We start from the raw sequence: 24447 nt of genomic DNA on the forward strand, positions 1-24447 counted from the left end.
TTTTCCTAATACTGGAATGTTCACTGTACTGGAAACAAGGAGACTCAGGTTTTAGATCCAACTCTGACATAATAATCTGGGCAAGCATGTTATTTAACTTTTCTGGGCCTCAAATTTTCACTGAAAGTAGTCATTAGTTTAACAAATATTTACTGAATACCTACTGTGTGCTAGGAACTGTTCAAGGTGACAGAGATATAGCAGGGAATAAAATAAGAGCCCTCTCTTATGGAGCTTACATTCTAGTATGTGAGAGGTATATAATAACAACTAAGCACACTTAATATGAGGTGCCTAGAGCTCAGTCACTTTATAGTGCTCCACATTCCTCCCTCTTCTCTGTCCTCCACCAGAAAGTCTTCAGATTGACTCCTCTAAGGCCAAGCTCTGATTAAAAGTATATTTAAAATAAAAATAGAAATAGAAAATATGAACAGACCAATTACAAGTACTGAAATTGAATCAGTAATTTAAAAACTCCCAACAAACCAATGTCCAGGACCAGATGACTTCACTGGTGAATTCTACAAAACATTCAGAGAAGAGTTAACAGCTATCCTTCTGAAACTATTCCAAAAAATTGCGGAGGAAGGAACACTCCCAAACTCATTCTATTATGGCCACAATCACGCTGATACCCAAACCAGACAGAGATACCACAAAAAAAGAAAATTATAGGCCAGTAACATGGATTAACATAATGCAAAAATCCTCAACAAACTACTAGCAAACCGAATCCAACAATACATTAAAAGGATCATACACCATGATCGAGTGAGATTTATTCCAGGGAGGCTAGGATTTTTCAATATCCACAAGTCAATCAATGTGATACACCACATTAACAAATTGAAGAATAAAAACCATATGATCATCTCAATAGATGCAGAAAGAGCTTTTGATAAAATTCAACATCCATTTCTGATAAAAACTCTCCAGAAAGTGGGCATAGAGGGAACATTCCTCAACATAATAAAGGCCATATATGACAAACCTACAGCTAATATCATACTCAACAGTGAAAAGCTGAAAGCATTCCCTCTAAGATCAGGAACAAGACAAGGATGACCACTCTCACCACTTTTATTCAGCATAGTTTTGGAAGTTCTAGCCACAGCAATCAGAGAAGGGAAGGAAATAAAAGGAATCCAAATTGGAAAAGAAGCAAAATTTTGTCAGTGTTTGCAGATGACATGATACTATACATAGAAGATTCTAAAGACGCTACCAGAAAACTACTAGAGCTCATCAATGAATTCAGTAAAGTTGCAGGATACAAAATTAATATACAGAAATCTGTTGCATTTCTATACACTAACAATGAAATATCAGAAAGAGAAATTAGGGAATCAATCCCATTTACCACTGCATCAAAAAGAAGCAAATACCTAGGAATAACCCTACCTAAGGAGGCAAAAGACCTGTACTCCAAAAACTATAAGATGCTGATGAAAGAAATTGAAGACAACATAACAGATGGAAGATATACTGTGTTCTTGGATTGGAGGAATCAGTATTGTTAAAATGACTATACTACCCAAAGCAATCTACAGATTCAATGCAATCCCATATCAAATTACTAATGGCATTTTTCATAGAACTGGAACAAACATTTAAAAATTTGTATGGAAACACAAAAGACCCTGAATAGCCTACATAATCTTGAGAGAGAAGGACAGAGCTAGAGGAATCCTGCTCCTTAACTTCAGACTATATTACAAAGCTACAGTAATCAAAACATATGATACTGGCACAAAAACAGACACATAGATCAATGGAACAGGATAGAAAGCCCAGAAATAAACCCACACACTTAAGGTCAATTAATCTACAACAAAAGAGGCAAGAATATACAATGGAGAAAAGACAGTCTCTTCAATAAATGGTGCTGGGAAAACTGGACAGCTACATGTAAAAGAAAAAAATTAGAACATTCTCTAATACCATATACAAAAATAAACTCAAAATGGATTAAAGAACTAAATCTAAGACCAGATACTATAAAACTCCTAGAAGAAGACTTAGGCAGAACACTCTTTGATATAAATCGCAGCAATATTTTTTTGGATCCGTCTCCTAGAGTAATGGAAACAAAAGCAAAAATAAACAAATCGGACCTAATTAAATTTAGAAGCTTTTGCACAGCAAAGGAAACTATAAACATAAGGAAAAGACAATCTATGGAATGGGAAGAAATATTTGCAAACAATGTGACTGACAAGGGCTTAATTTCTTTTCTTTTCTTTCTTTTTTTTTTTTTTTGCAGTACGTGGGCCTTTCACTGTTGTGGCCTCTCCCGTTGCGGAGCACAGGCTTCGGACGCGCAAGCTCAGCAGCCATGGCTCACGGGCCCAGCCGCTCCGCGGCATGTGGGATCTTCCCGGACCAGGGCACGAACCCGTGTCCCCTGCATCGGCAGGCAGACTCTCAACCACTGCGCCACCAGGGAAGCCCAAGGGCTTAATTTCTAAAATATACAAACAGCATATTCAGCTCAGTATCCAAAAAACAAACAACCCAATCAAAAAATGGGCAAAAGACCTAAATAGACATTTCTCCAAAGAAGAAATACAGATGGCCAATAGGCACATGAAAAGATGCTCAACATTGCTAATTATTAGAGAAATGCAAATTGAAACTACGAGGTACCATCTCACACTGGTCAGAATGGCCATCATCAAAACGTCTGTAAGTAATAAGTGCTGGAGAGGGTGTGGAGAAATGGGAACCGTCCTACACTGTTTGTGGGAATGTAAGTTGGTGTAGCCACTATGGAGAACAATATGGAGGTTCCTTAAAAAACTAAAAATAGAGCTACCATATGACCCAACAATCCCAATCCTGGGCATATATCCAGAAAAGATGAAAACCCTAATTCAAAAAGATACATACACCCCAGTGTTCCTTGCAGCACTATTTACAATAGCCAAGACATGGAAGCAACCTAGATGTCCATCGACGGATAAATGGATAAAGAAGATGTGGTATATACATATTGATACAATGGAATATTACTCAGCCATACAAAAGAACGAAATGATGCTGTTTGCAGCAACATGGATGGACCTAGAGATTGTCATACTAAGTGAAGTAAGTCAGACAGAGAAAGACAAATACCATATGATATCACTTATAGTGGAGTCTTAAAAAAATGATACAAATGAAATTATATATAAAATAGAAATAGACCCACAGACATAGAAAACAAATTTAGGATTACCAAAGGAGAAAGGCAGAGGGAGGGATAAATTAGGAGTTTGAGATTAACAGATGCATACTACTATATATAAAATAGATAAACAGCAAGGACCTACTGTATAGCACAAGGAACTATAGTCAATATCTCGTAATACCCTATAATGGAAAAGAATCTGAAAGAGTATACGTATATATGTGTATAACTGAACCAGTTTTTTGTACACCTGAAACATTGTAAATCAACTATACTTCAATAAAAAAATAAAATAAATACACTCACTATTTGAAAGCTGTTATTTCTCCTATAATAAAAAAATCCTTTCTTCTCAATTTCTTCCTATAGCTACCAATCTATGTCTCTGCTGCCCTTTTTGTTTTTCAAGAAAAAGTTCTTGAAAGAGTTCCTGTACTTATTGTCTCCGGTTCATCTTATCCCAATTTCTTTTGGACATAATATCACTTTAAACAAGCTTCTGTTTTCACCATTCTGCCCAAATCGCTCATTGTCAATGTCACAAATGACCTCCACATTGCTTAAGTCAATGGTTGGGTCTCAGTCCTTTCCTTCCTCTTCTTCTTGCTACTACATCCTGCTACTATTACTATTAAGTGTAGTAATAATCATAGCTGTTATGGTATATTTGAAAGTTGTTAAAAGAGTAGATCCTAAGAGTTCTCATCACAAGGAAAAAAAACATTTTTTCCTTTTTTTGGGGTAACTATATGAGATGATGAATGTTAACTAAACTTACTTGTGGTAATCAGTTCACAGTATAGGTAGGTCAAGTCATTATGCTGTAGACCTTAAACTTATAGAGTGCTGTATGTCAATTATATCTCAATAAAACTGGAAGAGAAAAATAATAAAATGTCCAATGTTAAAAAAATATCATAGCTGGCATTTATTGGGCATTTACCATATCCAGGCACTTATTCTAAGTGTGTTAAACATAGACACTTTGCCTCACAATAACATATGAAATCAGAGCCATTATAATACCCTTTTTACATATGGAGAAGGAGACACAGAGAGGTGTAGTGACTTTTTCAAGATCACATAGCAAATAAATGTGACAGCTGGATTTGAACCTGGCGGAATGGCTTCAGAGCCGTTATCTTAGCCATTACATTATACTGACTCACTAGCATCTGACTCAGTTGATTGCTTCCTCCTCCTTAAAACACTTTCTTCATTTGGCTTTCAGGACACTATGCTTCCCTGGATTTTTTCCCTATCTTCTTGACTGCTCCTTCCTATTCTCCTTGCCTGTTCCTCCTTCTAGCTTTCCTAAATATTAACACTGGAGTGCCCCAGAGCTAAGTCCTTAAATGTTCTCTCCTTGGTGATCTCTTCCTTGGTGATCTCATAACATTTCTCATGACAAAGTGACATGTGAATTCTGACAACTCCCAAAGTTTTACTTCCAAACCAGTATTTTCACTGAAAGCCAGACTCAAGTATCCAAATGTCTACTTGACATCTCCACATTGACAGATAAGTATCTCAAACTTAACAAAATTGAAACAAACCCCTTATGTCTCCCCACCACCTCCGTAAACCAGTTTCCCTTCTCAGTTAAGGAAAACTCCATTCTCAGGAGTTGCTTAGGCTCAAAATTTTGGAGTCTTCCTTCACTCTCCTCTTTTTCTCACACCCCTATCTTGTCCATCAGCAAATCTTGTTGGCTCTACCTTCAAAATATGTTCAGAATTCAACTATTTTTCACTCCCTTCCCACCCACTCCTGCCACCATCCTGCTCCAAGCCATGGTCAATTCTCCCTGGATTATTGCAGTGAACTCCTAACTACTCTCCCTACTTCTGCTCTTGTCCCTTGACAGTCCAGCCAACCCATCAACCAGAGTTATCTTGCTAAAATGGAACTAAGACCATGTCACCCCTCTAAACCTTCTAATGGCTTCTCACTTCACTCAGATCAAAACCCAAAGCCATTACAATTGTCTACAAGGTCCCCCACAATCTGGCCCCCTATTATCTCTCTGACCTTATCTCCTACTATTTTATTACTTGCTCACTCTGATCCAGCCCCACAGGGTTTCTTGTTCTTCCTTAAACATGCTAGGCATACTTGGGCCTCTGTGCCTTTGCAATGACTTTTTCCTCTTTCTGGAAACTTTTCCTCTCATATGTCAACATGCCTTTCTTCCTCCCCTCCTTTAAGAATTTGCTCAATGTCCCCTTTTGGGGGAGGCCTTCCCTATTATATTTAAATTGTACCCTAACATTGCCAATTCCCTTTCCCTGCTTTATTATTTGTCATACTATGTATTATATTTATAACTTCTTTTTATTTCTGTTTCCCCAAGTAGAATGTTTTATGAGCTGTGAGTTTTGTCTGTTTTATATACTGTCTGTTCCTAGAACCTAGAACATTATCTGGCATGTGGTAGGAAAATTATCAGTCCATATAAGAGGAATTTCAGTGGGGGGAGAAGCTTCTGGGCTACATTTTGCTTTTTTCATGTCTTGTGAGAGAAAGTAAGTTTGTCTTCTTGATATTCTTCTTAAGAGCGAGAAAGAACCTTTGCTGAAAACTTCCAGCATAATTCTCCTTGCCTCTCATTGTCAAGAATTCTAACCAATCATTGACTGAGAGAGCAGGGCTTGAGATTACCTTTTGGTTCAGTCAGACTCACCCCTAAAGCTGAAGGTGGGGCCAGCTTTTCTTGAGGCATATGGGCTGCGGAGGCAGGGGCAGGGGGAGGGAAATACTGAAGAAATCAGGGTTCTAGAGGGATGAAATGCTGGACAGGCAGCCAACAGTATCCACCACAGACATCTCGGAGTGGAAGTGCTGGCTCTAACAATATTACATTACACTGGAACTCTGCCCTTAAAAAAAAAATTCCCAATCTGATGACTCAGAAATTATATCTCACTTCTGATTTAATTTTCCTTTCTCTGAGTACTACTGAGGTGGAATACATTTTTATTTGTTAATTAATCACATATGCTTCCTCTTTTTAAGATTGCCTGGTGATATTCTTTCTTTCCTTTCTTTTCTTTCTTTCTTTCTTCTTTCTTTCTTTCTTTCTTTCTCTTTCTTTCTTTTCTCTCTCTCTCTCTGCCCCCCTCCCTCTCCCTCCCTCCCTCCTTCTCTCTCTCTCTTTCTTTCTTTTCTTCGTTGGGTCTTCATTGCTGCTCACAGGCTTTCTCTAGTTGTGGCGAGCGGGGACTACTCTTTGTTGTGCACAGGCTTCTTATTGTGGTAGCTTCTCTTGGTAGAGCACGGGCTCTAGGCATGCGGGCTTCAGTAGGTGTGGCACGTGGGCTCAGTAGTTGTGGACTGCGGGCTCTAGAGCGCAGGCTCAGTAGTTGTGGCACACGGGCTCAGTTGCTCCACGGCATGTGGGATCTTCCGGGACCAGGGAACGAACCTGTGTCCCCTGCACTGGCAGGCGCTGTGCCACCAGGGAAGTCCCAGACTGGTGATATCCTTTGCTGATTTTTTTCTATGGGTTGTTTATCATTTTCTTGTTAATTATTAGTACTTCTTTATATATCCTATATGTAATCCTTTGTTATATATATATTGCAAATATTTTCTCCCAATATACTGCTTGTCACAAATTTGTTTGTGGATTTTTATTGGATCATACATAGGTTTGAAATTTTATCAAATCTATCAGTAATTTGATTTTTTAGCTTCTAGGTTTTCTCTTAACAGTGCTTGTCCTACCCCAATATTATAAAAATATTTTCCTGTATTTAACGGTTTAAAATACAATGTTTATTATATCTTAAATTTGCTTTTCTGGACTTTCCATTCTATTTCATTTACTTATCTATTTTTCTGCCCCCTAATGTCACTCTCTTTTAATTTCTTAACATGCTTTGATATTTTAAAAGGTTTAAGAAGATATTTTACCTCCATTTTTCTTTACATTATTGACTACTCTCACCTCCACATATATTTTAAAATGAATTAGCTCTTAAGTTTTTGTTTGGTATTGCATTGAATTACAGATTAATTTGAAGAGAATCGTGAGCTTTACTATACTGAGTAATTCTATCCATTGCTGAGGCAATGTTTTACTACTTTCTCTGTATAAATCTTGTATATTTCTTATTAAACTAATATCCTATATATTTTGTGGGTTTTTTCCCTTTTTGCATTTGTGAATAATATTCAAGATTTTTCTAATTGGTTATTATTGGTGTATAGGTAAACTATGAGTTTTTAAAATCTTATTACTATATTAAATTCTTTTATCAGTTCTAGTAATTTTAGTTATTTCTTTTGGATTTTCAAAACATAAGATTATATTATTTATAAATCATAATTTTTCTCTTCCTAACATTTATAGCTCTTATTTAATATTATTAGTCCTATATTAATATAATGTATTATTATTATTATTTTTTTTGCGGTACGCGGGCCTCTCACTGTTGCAGCCTCTCCCGTTGCGGAGCACAGGCTCCGGACGCGCAGGCTCCGCGGCATGTGGGATCTTCCCGGACCGGGGCACAAACCCGTGTCCCCTTCATCGGCAGGTGGACTCTCAACCATTGCGCCACCAGGGAAGCCCTATTATTATTTTTTATTGCATTGCCTAGGACAGCCAGTACAATCTTCAATACTGAGACTTATTCCTGACTTTAATGGTAATACTTAGAGTGTTTCATTATTGATTTTGGTGTACTGTGAGATGCAGACATAAATATTCTTTATTAAAGTGTGGAGGCTTGCCTCTATTCCTAGTTTGCTAAGAATTTGAACAAAATATATGTTACTGAATTTTATCTTTTAAAATTTGGAATGTACTGAGATGACCATATTGTTGTCCTTCTTTATTGTTACTAGAGTCAATGACAGAAATAAATTTCTAATAGTTAAATTATCTTTACTTGAGACATTATTCTTTAAATATTTTGCTATATATTTACCTAGTAATATACCACGTTTTTATTTAGTGTCTTCATTATCATTCACTTGTAAATATTTTTTATTCCTTCTTAACTCAGGAATTATTTTAAGAATTTTAAAAAGTTTACCTAAGTAGTTAGATTGTTTCTAGCCATCAGTTTGTTATTGATTTCTGATTTTGTTGAAGTCAGCACATACCTGTGTAATTTCAGTTTCTCTTTGAGATTTCTTAAGATTATTTACTGAGGCATAATATGTGATAAATTTTTAAAAATAAGTTAATGCATTGGAAATAAAGTGTATTCTCTTTTTATTGGACGTGTATGCATATATAATTTGTTATATGTATTATTAAAACCCTATGTATCTTTATTATTATTATTCTTTTGTTACTTTAGTCCTCAGGTTCTAAGAGAGGTGCACTAAATTCTTCCACCAAGAATATGGACTTTATATCTACTTGCATTTCTAATACATTTTGTTTTATATATGTCAAAGCTGGATGGCTAGGTACATAAAATTTGTGACTTTTGTATCTTGACAAATTATTCTGTTTAATGTGTCAAATCTTCCTCTTTGCCCAAATTAATGATTTTGATCCCTAAATCTGATTTATAGCATATTAATATTATTATTATTTTTACATCTTTATCGGAGTATAATTGCTTTATGATGGTGTGTTAGTTTCTGCTTTATAACAAAGTGAATCAGCTATACATATACATATATACCCATATCGCCTCCCTCTTGCGTCTCTCTCGCACCCTCCCTATCCCACTCCTCTAGGTGGTCACAAAGCACCGAGCTGATCTCCCTGTGCTATGTGGCTGCTTCCCACTAGCTATCTATTTTACATTTGGTAGTGTATATATGTCCATGCCACTCTCTCACTTCGTCCCAGCTTGCCCTTCCCCCTCCCCATGTCCTCAAGTCCATTCTCTACGTCTGAGTCTTTATTCCTGTCCTGCTCTTCAGAACCTTTTTTTTTTTTTTTAGATTCCATGTATATGCGTTAATATACGATATTTGTTTTTCTCTTTCTCACTTACTTCACTCTGTATGACAGTCTCTAGATCCATCCACGTCTCTACAAATGACTCAGTTTTGTTCCTTTTTATGGGTGAGTAATATTCCATTGTACATATGTACCACATCTTCTTTATCCATTCATCTGCTGATGGACATTTAGGTTGATTCCATGTCCTGGCTATTGTAAATAGCACTGCAGTGAACATTGTGGTACATGACTCTTTTTGAATTATGGTTTTCTCAGGGTATATGCCCAGTAGTGGGATTGCTGGGTCATATGGTAGCTCTATTTTTAGTTTTTTAAGGAACCTCCATACTGTTCTCCATAGTGGCTGTATCAATTTACATTCCCACCAAAAGTGCAAGAGGGTTCCCTATTCTCCACGCCCTCTCCAGCATTTATTGTTTGTAGATTTTTTGATGATGGCCATTCTGACTGGTGTGAGGTAATACCTCATTGTAGTTTTTTTTTTTTTAACATCTTTATTGGAGTATAATTGCTTTTGTGTTAGTTTCTGCTTTATAACAAAGTGAATCAGCTATGCATATACATATATCCCCATATCTCCTCCCTCTTGCGTCTCCCTCCCACCCTCCCTATCCCACCCCTCTAGGTGGTCACAAAGCACCGAGCTGATCTCCCTGTGCTATGCAGCTGCTTCCCACTAGCTATCTATTTTACGTTTGGTAGTGTATATATGTCCATGCCACTCTCTTACTTTGTCACAGCTTACCCTTCCCCCTCCCCATATCCTCAAGTCCATTCTCTAGTAGATCTGTGTCTTTATTCCCATCCTACCCCTAGGTTCTTCATGACCTTTTCTTTTTTCTTAGATTCCATATATATGTGTTAGCATACGGTATTTGTTTTTCTCTTTCTGACTTACTTCACTCTGTATGACAGACTCTAGGTCCATCCACCTCACTTCAAATATCTCAATTTCGTCTCTTTTTATGGCTGAGTAATATTCCATTGTATATATGTGCCACATCTTCTTTATCCATTCATCCGATGATGGACACTTAGGTTGCTTCCATGTCCTGGCTATTGTAAATAGAGCTGCAATTAACATTTTGGTACATGACTCTTTTTGAATTTTGGTTTTCTCAGGGTATATGCCCAGTAGTGGGATTGCTGGGTCATATGGTAGTTCTATTTTTAGTTTTTTAAGGAACCTCCATACTGTTCTCCATAGTGGCTGTATCAATTTAATTCCCACCAACAGTGCAAGAGTGTTCCCTTTTCTCCACACCCTCTCCAGGATTTATTGTTTCTAGATTTTTTGATGATGGCCATTCTGACTGGTGTGAGATGATATCTCATTGTAGTTTTGATTTGCATTTCTCTAATGATTAATGATGTTGAGCATTCTTTCATGTGTTTGTTGGCAATCTGTATATCTTCTTTGGAGAAATGTCTATTTAGGTCTTCTGCCCATTTTTGGATTGGGTTGTTTGTTTTTTTGTTATTGAGCCGCATGAGCTGCTTGTAAATCTTGGAGATTAATCCTTTGTCAGTTGCTTCATTTGCAAATATTTTCTCCCATTCTGAGGGTTGTCTTTTCGGCTTGTTTATGGTTTCCTTAGCTGTGCAAAAGCTTTTAAGTTTCACTAGGTCCCATTTGTTTATTTTTGTTTTTATTTCCATTTCTCTAGGAGGTGGGTCAAAAAGGATCTTGCTGTGATTTATGTCATAGAGTGTTTTGCCTGTGTTTTTCTCTAAGAATTTTATAGTGTCTGGCCTTACATTTAGGTCTTTAATCCATTTTGAGTTTATTTTTCTGTATGGTGTTAGGGAGTGTCCTAATTTCATTCTTTTACATGTAGCTGTTCAGTTTTCCCAGCACCACTTATTGAAGAGGCTGTCTTTTCTGCATTATATATTCTTGCCTCCTTTATCAAAGATAAGGTGACCATATGTGTGTGGGTTTATCTCTGGACTTTCTATCCTGTTCCAATGATCTATCTTTCTGTTTTTGTGCCAGTACCATACTGTCTTGATGACTATAGCTTTGTAGTATAGTCCGAAGTCCAGGAGCCTGATTCCTCCAGCTCCATGTTTCTTTCTCAAGATTGCTTTGGCTATTCCGGGTCTTTTGTGTTTCTATACAAATTGTGAAATTTTTTGTTCTGGTTCTGTGAACAACGCCATTGGTAGTTTGATAAGGATTGCATTGAATCTGTAGATTGCTTGGGTAGTATAGTCATTTTTACAATGTTGATTCTTCTAATCCAAGAACATAGTGTATCTCTCCATCTGTTTGTATGATCTTTAATTTCTTTCATCAGTGTCTTATAGTTTTCTGCATACAGGTCTTTTGCCTCCTTAGGTAGGTTTATTCCTAGGTATTTTATTCTTTTTGTTGCAATGGCAAATGGGAGTGTTTCCTTAATTTTTCTTTCAGATTTTTCATCACTAGCTTATAGGAATATTAATATTATTTTAACTGATCTTTTTCTTGGTTACTTAGCATGTTTCTGATATACCTATGTCCATCGCTTTATTTTAATTATGCTGTGTCATTTTGTTTTGGAAGTGTCTCTGGGAAATAGTACATAGTTAAAGTAAAATCTGACAATCTTTACCTTTTAATAGGAGAATTAACATTTTACATTCCTTGTAATTATTAAAATGTTTGGCCATATTACCACTATTAAATATTTAACATTTAGCTTTTTAAAAAAGTAATTTCTTCTTTACTTTCTCTATTTTGCCGGCGGGATTTAATTGAGTTTTCTCCATTTTTTCCTTCCCCAGAGATTTAAAAATTACATATTTGGTGTCTATTCTTGTATTGGTTAGCCATGAATTTTTAAACTCGTACATTTAAATGTATATAACCTTCTCCTAAGAAAAGACAATGAACCACAGCATGCTATCATTTTCCCCTTCACTGACATTGGCTTCACCTTCAATTTTTATGTTGAACTCATTTGGAGTTTGGTTCCAGATTATCAGTATTTTTAAGTTTACATGTTTGTCAGGATCTATACTTAGCCATATGTCTCATTGGTTTCTCTTATTCTCTTATTTTTGGTATTTAATGTATTTCTTTCTCCTAAAATCTTTTTTGTTTTCTTTGAGTACTTCATTGAACATTTCTTTCTGAATGGATTTCTTAAAATACCTTTGTTTTCTCTTCATATTTTATGCTCATTTAGTTGGATTTAGAATTCTGCATTGTTCAACTGAGAAGGTGACATTTGAGCTAAGACTTTAAGATAGTGAGGGATGGAGCTATGTAGGTATCTGAGGGAAGAGCAGTGTAAGCAAAGGCAACAGTAAGTGCAAATGCCTCACAGCAGGAGCAGGCCTGGTATGTTCCTGAAATACATGTAAGTGTGATATTTTACTTAATGTCTGTCTTTCCAATTAGCCTGTAGACCTTCTGACCATGTCTGTTTTATTTTCAGCTATAGCCACAGCACATTTCAAAGTATTTAGCATAGAGCATTTGTTCAGTGTTGGCTGAGTGAATGAACAACCTGAAATTTAAAATGAAAGCCCTAGATCATGCCATCCGAGTTCAGTCTTATGTTTTAATATCAATAGTAGTAACAAAGAGGACATAACCATCTCCTTTACTTTACTTTTTAAAATTGAATGTTGAAAAGAATACATTGTCTCTGCCACTCTGCTACCAACATACACATACACACACACACACACACACACACACACCCAGAAATCATTCTTTGAAAATGCACCTGCTTCCAATAATCTTCATTTTTCACTTTTCCAACTCCCTTTCTATTAGAGACCTTCTTATTGGAGATTACATTTGCTCTCTGTAAAGTACACTTTGCTTCTCTTTAACCCAGTAATAAAATTCTGTGTAAATAAAAAGGACCTAAAATCATGCACAAGGAGAATGAAAACTAATGTAGAAATTATTTTGCAGGGTCATTTTAGAGATCCAATATTCTGTAATGAAACAATAGGTTTGGCTTCATATATTAGAAGGTCTCAATAAAGATCTTTATGTGATGAATGAAAAACAGCAGGGATTTCAGATGGGCCTCATCTGATAGGCACTTGACTGTCAAACAAAAACAAGTTTTAAAGGAAAGATGGAGAGTTGACAAATCATCAATATTCTTTCTAAAACCCATTTCTAAGCATTTATAATTCATCTCTTGAGTCTTCAGTTTAGATTACATGAGGTAGAGTTTGCTAGTACTTCACGTAGTTACAATTCCAAGAACTATAAAACTCTCCTTCGGGAGCAATTACACTAAATGGATGGACCCGTGTAAAGAGTAGTTACTGCATCATTGCCTTCATAACCAATCACTAAAATCACCAGGCAAATGTCTTCATTTCTACGAGGTACCATTTTCCCCATATGTGCTTATGGCAGTTTCTCTTTTTTAAAAAAAAAGGAAAGAAAAATATTCGCAGGTTTTGTAACTGCTCAATTTCAATGAAAGCAGCAGAGCCCAACTGTAGAAAAATCCGTCACAGGCAATACCAATTTATGAGTAAATTTATGAACAAAAAGTACATTTTTAAGTGACATAATATCAAACAGTTTACTGTCCTCCTCCCCCAGCTCCTCATCCCCAGGTCTCCTACCTTCCCATCCTCCCACCCATTAAGAGCATTTGAAATCCAGGGATGGACCGTATGTTGGGTACCTTTTTTTTTTGCGGTACGCGGGCGTCTCACTGTTGTGGCCTCTCCCGCCGCGGAGCACAGGCTCCGGACGCGCAGGCTCAGCGCCCATGGCTCACGGGCCCAGCCGCTCCGCGGCACGCGGGACCCCCCCGGACCGGGGCACAAGCCCGCGTCCCCTGCATCGGCAGGCGGACTCCCAACCACTGCGCCACCAGGGAAGCCCTATTGGGTATCTTTAAGAAGGCTCTGTTTGTGATATTGCAGCAGTTCTGATGTGACGTGCAGGTTTCCTGATCCTGGCTGGGCCAGGAGGCAGCTTGAACCCCAAGTCTCGACCCACAGAATCTGAGGTGGGCAGAGGAGGTAAGGAAGGAAACAGACTCAGGGGGCAGTAGGGGCGGGAGAGGTAATATCACTGTGGGCAGTGGGCCTGGTATTAGAAAAACATGTCTCTCTGACTTGTTTCTATTTCCACACTTTTGACAAAGATGTAAGAAACATTTCACTTTCCTTTTGACTCTGAGTTTGGAAAAATAACAGCAGGAACACAGGGAAGTAGCAATTTGCATTCAACCCTGGGGAGAGAATGAGGGTGTCAGGACCTGGTGACTGGAGGACCCCTGCACCATCGCATCATGGAGGCCAGGGCCAGCAGACGGCTCTCATGAGGGATTGTGGATGGTGATGCCTGATCTTTTGATTTTAAAAAAGAAACTGGAAATCCAAACTTTTAAAAATGTGAACTCTCCTGTCAACTTACTTTAAAAATCATAAACACTCTGCAAGTTGATAGTGAGTCAAATGCACATATATTTGGACTAGATCCTACACTTAGGCCACAAGTTTGCAGCCTCTGCAAGGCCAGCAATTGTCTCCATCTGCAGTAAGGTGAGGGTCAACTGCCCTCAACAACAGACACATAACTGCAACACTGTCTCCTTCCTTCTTCACTAACCAATACCCCCATGTATAATGTTTTGAACAGGAGACAAGAACACCGGAGACAAGAGGCCTGGACGCAGAAGGACCGAAGGAAAAAACTCCAGACTTGTTACATGGAAATATATCAAGTTCTAACACAAATAATCTCTAATTCTTGCTTTATAAACATATATCTTATTGCCTGTATGTCAAATATGGCCCACACTACTTTTTTAACATCTTTATTGGAGTATAATTGCTTTACAATGGTGTGTTAGTTTCTCCTGTATAACAAAGTGAAATCAGCTATACGTATACGTATATCCCCATATCTCCTCCCTCTCCTCCCCTCTAGGTGGTCGCCCCCACTACTTTTAAAGTGCTGAAATTTGTCAGAGAGAGATTGTCAATGTGGTGGGATAATTTCTCTCCCTTGTTCTGTTAGGTCAAGTGTTAATCTCATAATGAAATGCCCATATTTGTGAGTTAAATTCCTGTTGCAGAAGAACAAAGGTATAAAACACAGATTCATTTAATCCAAGTGTAAAATTACAAAACCAATTGATCTGGCACTAGTATTTAGTGATTTCCAGTTACAATAAAAGATTTTAAAACAGAAAACCCCGAACAACTACCCTAATACTGTCAAACATCAAGTAAATTTTCAATCACAGAGCATTCATTGGTTTACTGTTAGTAATTCACTAGTGGGGTGAACCATGAAACCATAATCTCTTAGGCTACTTCTTTCTGAAAAACTGGACCATTCAATTGACAGAACCATGTTTATCCAACACTATGTTAAATTCTCTTTTCACGTTTTTATTTTAATACCCTTTCCTCTTGCCTGTTTTCTAGGGCTTCTGCTGACATGTCAGTGCCTTGTGATTCACTGTCAATTTTCTTGGCTTGTATCTTTTTCCTCTTACCTCTCTTAAGGGTGCCTGGTGACAAGGGGGTTGGTAGACAAGGATGTAGGCGTGTTTCTTGATTTACTCCATCCAACTTCACAGAGCTAACATTTTTTGAGTGTGTGGCTTCCTATGCACCAGCTCCACCTGACTGCTTCTTACCTGGTACGTGATCTTCAGTTAAAAATTCCAGCAGTGTGCAACTTGTCTTTGGCAAATGAATTGTAAGTATGCCAGCTGCCAGATGTCTTCATTTTTAAAGCACCTTCAAAACTGCTTCTGGCACAGTTCCATAAGCAAACAGGCTAAGCTGTAACTCTCCTTCCCATGCTGTGAGCAAAAGAAGAGGGGGTGAGGGAAGCAGATGGAGGCAAGAGAAAAATGTACTGCCTTCACATCTTGGAAAAAGAGATAAATGAAACTGAAAACAGAATCCAGCCACCCTTATCAGTAAATGTTTAGATGAAGAGTTATCTGTGACCTATGATATGTTCAATATGCACATGAATAGTCACTTTAAACAATACAGTAATTTGAAATACTGTGGTTTTTATGAGTCCAACAAAATAATGATGATACACTTTCCTAAAAAGGAGGACTTCTGCCTCCTAAGATAATAAATAGAGGTAAGCCTAGGGAAAGCTATCAAAAACCAAATAATTCTTTTTTCTTTTTTTTCACCTTCCGCAATACAAAATTTTCTTGCTGTCAAAAGTAGGATTTTGAGAGACTTCCCTGGTGGTGCGGTGGTTAAGAATCTGCCTGCAAATGCAGGGGGACACAGGTTCGAGCCCTAGTCAGGGAAGATCCCACATGCCACGGAGCAACTGAGCCCATGTGCCACAACTACTGAGTCTGTGCTCTAGAGCCCACGAGCCACAACTACTGAGCTCCCATGCCACAACTACTGAAGCCCACACACCTAGAGCCCATGCTCCGCAACAAAGAGAAGCCACCGCAATGAGAAGCCTGCGCACCGCAACGAAGAGTAGCCCCTGCTCGCTGCAACTAGAGAAAGCCTGTGTGCAGCAACGAGGACCCAACGCAGCCAAAAATAAATAAATAAATAAATTTATATATTAAAAAAGTAGGATTTTGAAGTGGCAGAGTCAAAAAGAAGCTTCCAGATGTGGAGGATGGCCCTCAATTCCTATCCTGTCATAAGTCTCCTTCAAAATCTCCTAATGGATTAATTAAGCCATACTCTATAAGGGGACAAATTTAAAGAATAAGGCACTTTGCATACGTTTAGAATGACTGACATTCCTAAAAATCTGTGATATCCACATTACTTTGGAAGTAACTGCAGCCCCGAGAATGGATACAGCTTAGATGTGATACCAGTCAGAATTATTGAGAATGTAGTGACACTGACCTTGAACCTAACAACATTTATAGAACAAAAATAGATATTCACACTTGAGCCTAGAGGAAAGTCAGAATATGGCAATTTAGGATCAAGTCAAATTAATTCAAAGAGAATTATTTCAATCAGTATCTTTCAGTAGCTCTCCTGATAGAAATGGAGACATCCTATATGAACTATACAATGGAATAAAATTAAAAGTAAACTGAGCAAGGAAAAGACATGTCAATGACTTATATTCTTCTTTCATTAAGCCCTGATTATAAACTGTTATCCATCTCATATTCACAATACATAAACTTATCTTTGAGTGACTAGATGTCCACACTTTGAAAGAATATGGACATGCCTGAAAAGTGATGGGGGATTATAAATATATAGGAGACACATTGCTATGAAGCCCAAGAAGGAAAACAATACCTCTTCTTTATACCTATCAATGAGTAAAAAAAATCTCAATTTTGTCTCTTAATCAAGAGGCCTTACAGAAAGGAAGTGGGCTTACAAAACTAAGTTAGAATCACTGGTCTTAGAGGATATACACCACTGGTAAAATTATGAAAAGGGAGGTTTACTTTTCTAGCTTTCAGTTCTACAGTCCATCATGCACGTTTTTCCATTAATCACATTCTCTGTGATTCTCTGTGCATGCCTTTCACCTTCCCACCTCTGTGGATGATAATAGCATAAGCTATTTTCTCTCTCTAACTATCCTTACCATTCATTCCTGTTTATTGAATTCCTGTCCATCCTTTAAGTTTTGGTTCAAATGAAATCATCTCCATGACCTTTTCCCAGTTTCCTCTACCTCCATTGAAAGGAATCTCGTTCCTCTACTATTCCCATAACATTACTCTTTGATTTTTGTCTTCTAATCTGTCTCCCTATCCAGACTGTGAGCATCTTGAAGACTGAAATAGAGTCTCACATGTTTTAAACCCCAGAACACTTAGTATACCCTGCACGGTCTTACTCCTCAGTAAATGCCAGAATAATACTGGATGGCTTCTATCCTTCGGGTCAGTCAACAGTGCCCTCATCTTGCCCTCTCCCTACACAAGTTTATTACACAGTAGGCCTTTTTTATTCCTTAAGCCTAACTTCTCAAATAGATTCTATTTTTATTCCATTTGTTCTATCTGGTACACTATTAATTTGTGGGTAAACAGGCATTATAATGGATAATATGAAATGTAGCTTCCAAGTAACGTAAATCGGATTTTAGAAGAAGTGAGGACCTTAATTTAAACTGCACTGGAGCAGACTAGAGGGATAAATTTTCTGGGTCTTTTAGTGCTTTTAATTCATAACAGAACAAATACACATAGAGCTATGTATGAACACATATAGAGAAAAGTAATAGTAATAGAAAAGGAAGGAATAATAAAAAATAAGCAAATGATAAAGAAAATGAAGTGAAGTTTAAATGTATTATACCCAATTTGAAAACATAAAAGTATTAAAATTCCAACTCCTAAAAGTTTTTCCCCAAACTGAGAAATGTAAACTGGCTTCTTGAAACTGGCGGACTTTTTTTTTTTTTAAGCAATCAATCCATATTTTAGTTTGGCTCCAAGTTTCCCAGAAGAGCTTGAGCACATCACCCTGAAACCTCACAAAAATTGCCCATGGATGTCTGGCCTGAGCTTCGTGAATTCTGCTCTAAGTGATGGGACTGAAGGAGAACCTTGGCAGCAGCTAGGAGAAAAAAGACACCCAGAAATTAAAATTGAAGTTAATTACAGTACTTACAGATTTTTTCCCCAGACCTGATTCTTGACGTTCAACGAAGAAGAAAAGCTCTCAATACAACTTCAACATGACAATGCCAGCCCTACACCTAAGCCTGTTCTTGGGGGACTGGGGAGGGGGAGACTTGTAGTTGCTCATGTCATTATGGTTGTCTGGGGTCTTGGAGGTAGTGAGAGTATTTCTTCATCTATGGCTAGTGATGGAAAATGGATCAAGAATGATCTCATGTGCAAATAGATGGTTTTATTTTTTCCAAATACCCAGAGACGTCATTGAGTTTTATTCTCCCAGACTTTAGGGGTGCTCTGGGTTTGGGATATTGGTTCATGTGATTAGTAGTAAGCAATGCTTGTCTTAGGAACCCTCATCAGACTTTTCTTCTGTCAATTTTTTATTGTTTAGAGCCTGATGATCCAGGTTAGGGAGGCAGCACTTAACTACCTACCAGCTGCTTGACCTGAGGCAATTTACCTGTCCTCTCTGAGCCTGTTTCTCTATCTATAGAATGAAGATGACCATATCTGCTTCATACCTCTGACATGTGACTCTATAAAAATGTTATCAATATCTTACAGAGTATGAAGTAGGCACAGTGACAAGATGTATCTATGATAGGAAACTTTAGCTATCTGGACATTTATTTCACTACGAGCAGAGTCTTTGATAAATTATTGGTTTGATGTATCTCCAATTACATCACTTGAAAAAGCCTAGGAAATAATAGCATTCTGAAATTTATTCTGTCCCAAAAGGAAGACCTGATTGGTAGAGTGTCATGCGGCTAAGTGAGCTAAGCAATGTTGGAATTAGATAGGATTCTCTAGACTCTTGCAACACAAAGTACGGTGAGAGGACTAGCAACATTGCATAATCTGGGAGCCTGTTAGAAATGCAGAATCTCGGGCCCCACCCAGACCTACAGAATCATAATCTGCTTTTTAACAAGATCACCTAGTGATTTGTGTGCACACTAACATTTGAGAAGCACTGTTTAGAATTCAGAAAAATGAATTTTTAAAAGTTAAGGTACAAGATCTAGATTATTCTGTGGACACAGATCTTAACAGAGATTAATTCAAAATGGAAAGAAAGTCCTTAAAACTAAGAAAAGTGTCTCTTAGTGGGGAAAGAGAAGTGAGCATCTGAAAATTAGAAGAAGAAACACTGTAGATGTCTGGGCTTTCTGATGAGCTCAGATTTTTAAAACAAATATACAGAACATGGAAGGAGGGTGTGTCAGGTTAAAGATGGCCATTAATTTTTTTCTACTCCTCTTACTGAGGGATGGAAACTAATCCCCTTCCCTTGAATTTGGGCTGGAGTTAGTCATTAAGTCTAGTTGATCTGTTTTCTAAATACATTTTAAAGTTGTTCTTCCATTTTCCTCTCTGGGTGCTGACTTAGTTCAGGTTTCATTATCTCTCATCTGTACTAATGAGAAAGCCTCCGAACTGGTCTCCCCACTTTCAGTCTTGTTACTGTCTGGCTGCTCATTCTAAAGAGAGAATTGGCTCAATACATATATCATGAATGAAAGGAAATTTGTAAATTGAATATGCTGCTTTGTGAGCTAGACTTACTGGCACTGGAAATGTTTAAATATTGAATGAGCATACATCTTCTCGCATTTAAAAATAGCAACCATTTTTAAAGTCCTATGTGATTTGATTCTATTGTTACATCATTAGGGTCCTCTTATTCCAAAATGAGTTGAGAGCACATTGGAATTGTGCTTAAATTCTCAAAGGGTCTACCTGAAATTATACATATTGAGCAAAACATATCTTTTCTTCACATCCTAGGTGGGAACAAGCAAGAATATGTACAGAATGAGCAGGAGAAAACTTTATGAGAAGTGAAAATATTTATAGGCCTTCTTAGATTTGTTATTTTTATTGTTTAATTTTATTATTATTGTTAATCAAAATATTACAAATGGAGGGAAAACCTGCATATTCCTGTTCTAATACAAAGTCTACTTTGTATGTTTTGTGTGTGTATTCCTCCAAAACTTATCCATGCAGAGACATACACTCAGTTTGTCAATCATTGTGGACAATTTCACATATTGCTTTTATGGATATATCATAATATCTGCTCATGAAGTTATATGGGTTTGATAATCATCATCTATTGAATGTTTCATCTATTTGGCCTACCACAATTTTACTCACCATTCCTCACTGATTGGACTTTAGGCTGCTTACAGTTTTTCTAGTTAAAAATAAAGTTGTTGGGAACATCCTAGAGCTTACAGCAACTTCCTTTCCTAAATGATGTCCTCAGGCTAACTTCCTAGTAGTGGGATTATTGGCCCCAAATGTTTCAGTGTTTTGAGTTTATACTGTCAGCTGTATTTTCACAAGGTCCCTCACAGCACCCATTTCAAGGAAACCTTAATAGCATTAAGTATTTTTTGAAAAAATATCTTTTTTGCTAACGTGTTGGACAGAAAATATCACCTTATGATTGTTTTTATTTTGTTTCTAATTAAGATGAACATTTCCCCCCATGTTTGGTAATTCTCTTTTTTGTTTGAATTGCCTGTTGATGTCATGCTACATATATGTATACATGCCTGTTTGCCATATGTACCATATATTCAGATGTTGAGTATTAAAAGTCTACAGACATAATCATCTTTTGATGAAGCACCTGCTACCTATCCAGTTAATTGATGCCAGCTGCAGAAATCTATGGCTCACACTGTGGGTTCTACAAACCTATGACTGGTAGGTGCTTTCCCTTTTTGGAATGACTAAGGTCACGATAGATCAGGACACGTTCTGGAAACTAAGGAGACCACCCTGACCCCTGACTCTTTTTAATTCCCATCCCATAAGGAACAAATGCCAGGCCCCTCACTCATTTTCCTAACCCTGGTCTCTCTCCTATTCTCTCCTGCCCACAATCATACAGAGTGGACCTATCTTCTAGGAAAAAGTGTTCCTGAGCTATACCTTTGATAAAGATCTAACATAACAACATAAGAACAGACGTGGCAAAGAAAAGCGAGAGCAATATAGTGACCGTGGTCAGTGAGGCGGAGGTCTGAGAGGAGAAGGATGTGTCTAATCATCCATCTCTTTTAGCATATCTGGCAGCCAGTGCTGAACTTCTGTAACAGTCTCTAGGGGGCACCTGTTCACTATGTAACTTACCCTCCTTGGACCTCAGAAATTGGAGTAGATAATTTCTAAATTCCTTTCCAGCTCTAATATTCTTACAGGTGTAATATAAGAGGTTATGTCTATAAGAAATGATACTGTGTAACATCTCCTCACACCACATACAAAGATAAACTCAAAATGGACTAAAGACCTGATGTACGACCCCAAATCATAAAACTCCTAGAAGAAAACATAAGCAGAACACCCTTTGACATAAACCGTAGCAATATTTTTTGGATCTCTTTCCTAAAGCAAAAGAAAGAAAAGCAAAAATAAACAAGTGGGACCTAATTAAACTTAAAAGCTTTTGCACAGCAAAGGAAACCATCGACAAAATGGAAAGACAGACTATTGAATGGGAGAAAATATTTGCCAATGATATGACTGGTAAGGGGTTAATATCTACATATATAAACAGCTCAAAAAACCAAACACAACCCAATTTAAAAAATGGGTAGAAGACCTGAATAGACATTTCTCCACAGCCCATGACAAGATGCTCAATGTTGCTAATTATTAGAGAAATGCAAATCAAAACCACAATGAGACATCACCTCACACCTGTCAGAATGGCTAACATCAAAAAGTCTACAAATAACAAATGTTGCCAAGGATGTAGAGAAAAGGGAACCCATGTACACTGCTGGTGGGAATGTAGACTGGTGCAGCCGCTATGGAAAACAGTATGGAGGTTTCTCAAAAATCTCAAAACAGAATTACCATATGATCCAACACTTCTACTTCTACTTTGCATATATCCAAAAAAAAAAAAAAAAAGAGAAAACACTAACTCAAAAAGATACATACACTGCAATGTTCATAGCAGCATTATTTACAATAGCCAAGATATGGAAGCAACCCAACTGCCCATCAACAGATGAATAATAGATAAAGAAGATGGAACATTAATCAGCCATAAAAAAAATTCTGCCTTTTGGGCTTCCCTGGTGGCGCAGTGGTTGAGAGTCCGCCTGCCGATGCAGGGGACACAGGTTCGTGCCCCGGTCCGGGAAGATCCCACATGCCGCGGAGCGGCTGGGCCCGTGAGCCATGGCCGCTGAGCCTGCGTGTCCGGAGCCTGTGCTCCGCGACGGGAGAGGCCACAACAGTGAGAGGCCCGCGTACCAAAAAAATAAAAATAAAATAAAATTCTGCCTTTTGCAACAATGTGGGTGGACCTAGAAGCCACTAAGATTAGTGAAATAAGTCAGAGAATGCCAAGTATTCTAGGTTGTCACTTATATGTGGAATCTAAAAAAGTAACACAAGTGAATGTACATAACAAAACAGAAACAGACTCACAGTTATAGAGAACAAACTAGTGGTTACCAGTATGAAGAGGGAAGGAGGAAGGAGCAAGAAAGGGGTAGGGGATTAAGAGATACAAACTACTATGTATAAAATAAATAAGCAACAAGACAGGGAAATATAGCCATTAGTTTGTAATAACTTTAAATGGAGCATAATCTTTAAAAATATTGAATCTATGCTGTATATCTGAAACTAATATAATATTGTAAATCAGTTATACTTCAATAACAAAAACTTTCTATGCAAAAAAGCAATTATACTATGTATTGATAGTGTCAATTTCTTTCTCTTTTTGTTTTCACTGAGATATAATTGACAAATACCATTATGTTAGTTTCTGACAGCAAAATTTCTAGATAAAACTGTATGTGAATTTCAAATTTTGTTAAGACATAATCAAATTGCCCTTCCAGAAGTTTGCACCAATTTGCACTGCCACTACCAGTATTAGAGTTTTTGCTTTGACATGCTTTTGTTTGTTTGGTTTTTTTTTTTTGCAGTACGTGGACCTCTCACTGTTGTGGCCTCTCCCGTTGCGGAGCACAGGTTCTGGACGCGCAGGCTCAGCGGCCATGGCTCACGGGCCCAGCCACCCCGCGGTATGTGGGATCTTCCCAGACTGGGGCACGAACCCGTGTCCCCTGCATCGGCAGGCGGACTCTCAACCACTGCGCCACCAGGGAAGCCCCTGACATGCTTTTGAATGTTGAGTATTTTCATGCCTCTTAATCTATGTGGGTAATATCACTGCTAACAATTATCCACTGATATTCTTACGTATCTGTGCCAAGATAGGTAAGCATAAAGATGTTCACCGTAGCAACATTTATACAAGCATGAAGATGGAAACCACCAAAGTGCCCCCAAACAAAGGCTAGGTTAAATGAATTATGGTGAAGTCATAAGGAGGAATGCAATGTTGTTAAAAAGAATGAAATAAATCTGTTTATGCTAATATGATGAGTTCTAACATATATTATTTAGTGAAAAAGATAAGGTTCAGAACAGCATGTATGGTACGATCCTGTCCGGGGAATAACAAAAAAATATATATATCTGGCATATGACAGACTTTTCTTCACAAAGGATTAAAAACAAGATACTATTAACAACAGTTATCTTGGGGAGTGGCACTACTTGTTGAGGGTGAGATTTAAGAGGGAGATTTCACTTTGAGTCTCTATCTTTTTTTACTGCCTGAGCATTTTTATCAAGTGCATGGTTTGCTTTATTTTACAAAACACTGTAAATACAATTTTAAACATAATGATAGCTAATCCCTT

At 37.6% G+C, this 24447-nt stretch overlaps 1 long non-coding RNA gene across 1 annotated transcript in view; it reads left to right on the forward strand.

Moving 5' to 3' along the window:
• Positions 1-24047, forward strand: part of LOC132424181 (uncharacterized) — a 217415-nt gene extending 193368 nt beyond the window's left edge. The window contains exon 4 of the long non-coding RNA XR_009519176.1: positions 23665-24047. This is a non-coding gene — a long non-coding RNA (uncharacterized lncRNA). The remainder of the gene's footprint in view (positions 1-23664) is intronic.
• The last annotated feature ends 400 nt before the right edge of the window (positions 24048-24447 follow it).

The sequence above is a fragment of the Delphinus delphis genome, chromosome 4, assembly GCF_949987515.2.
Source record: "Delphinus delphis chromosome 4, mDelDel1.2, whole genome shotgun sequence".
Taxonomy (NCBI): Eukaryota; Metazoa; Chordata; class Mammalia; order Artiodactyla; family Delphinidae; genus Delphinus; species Delphinus delphis.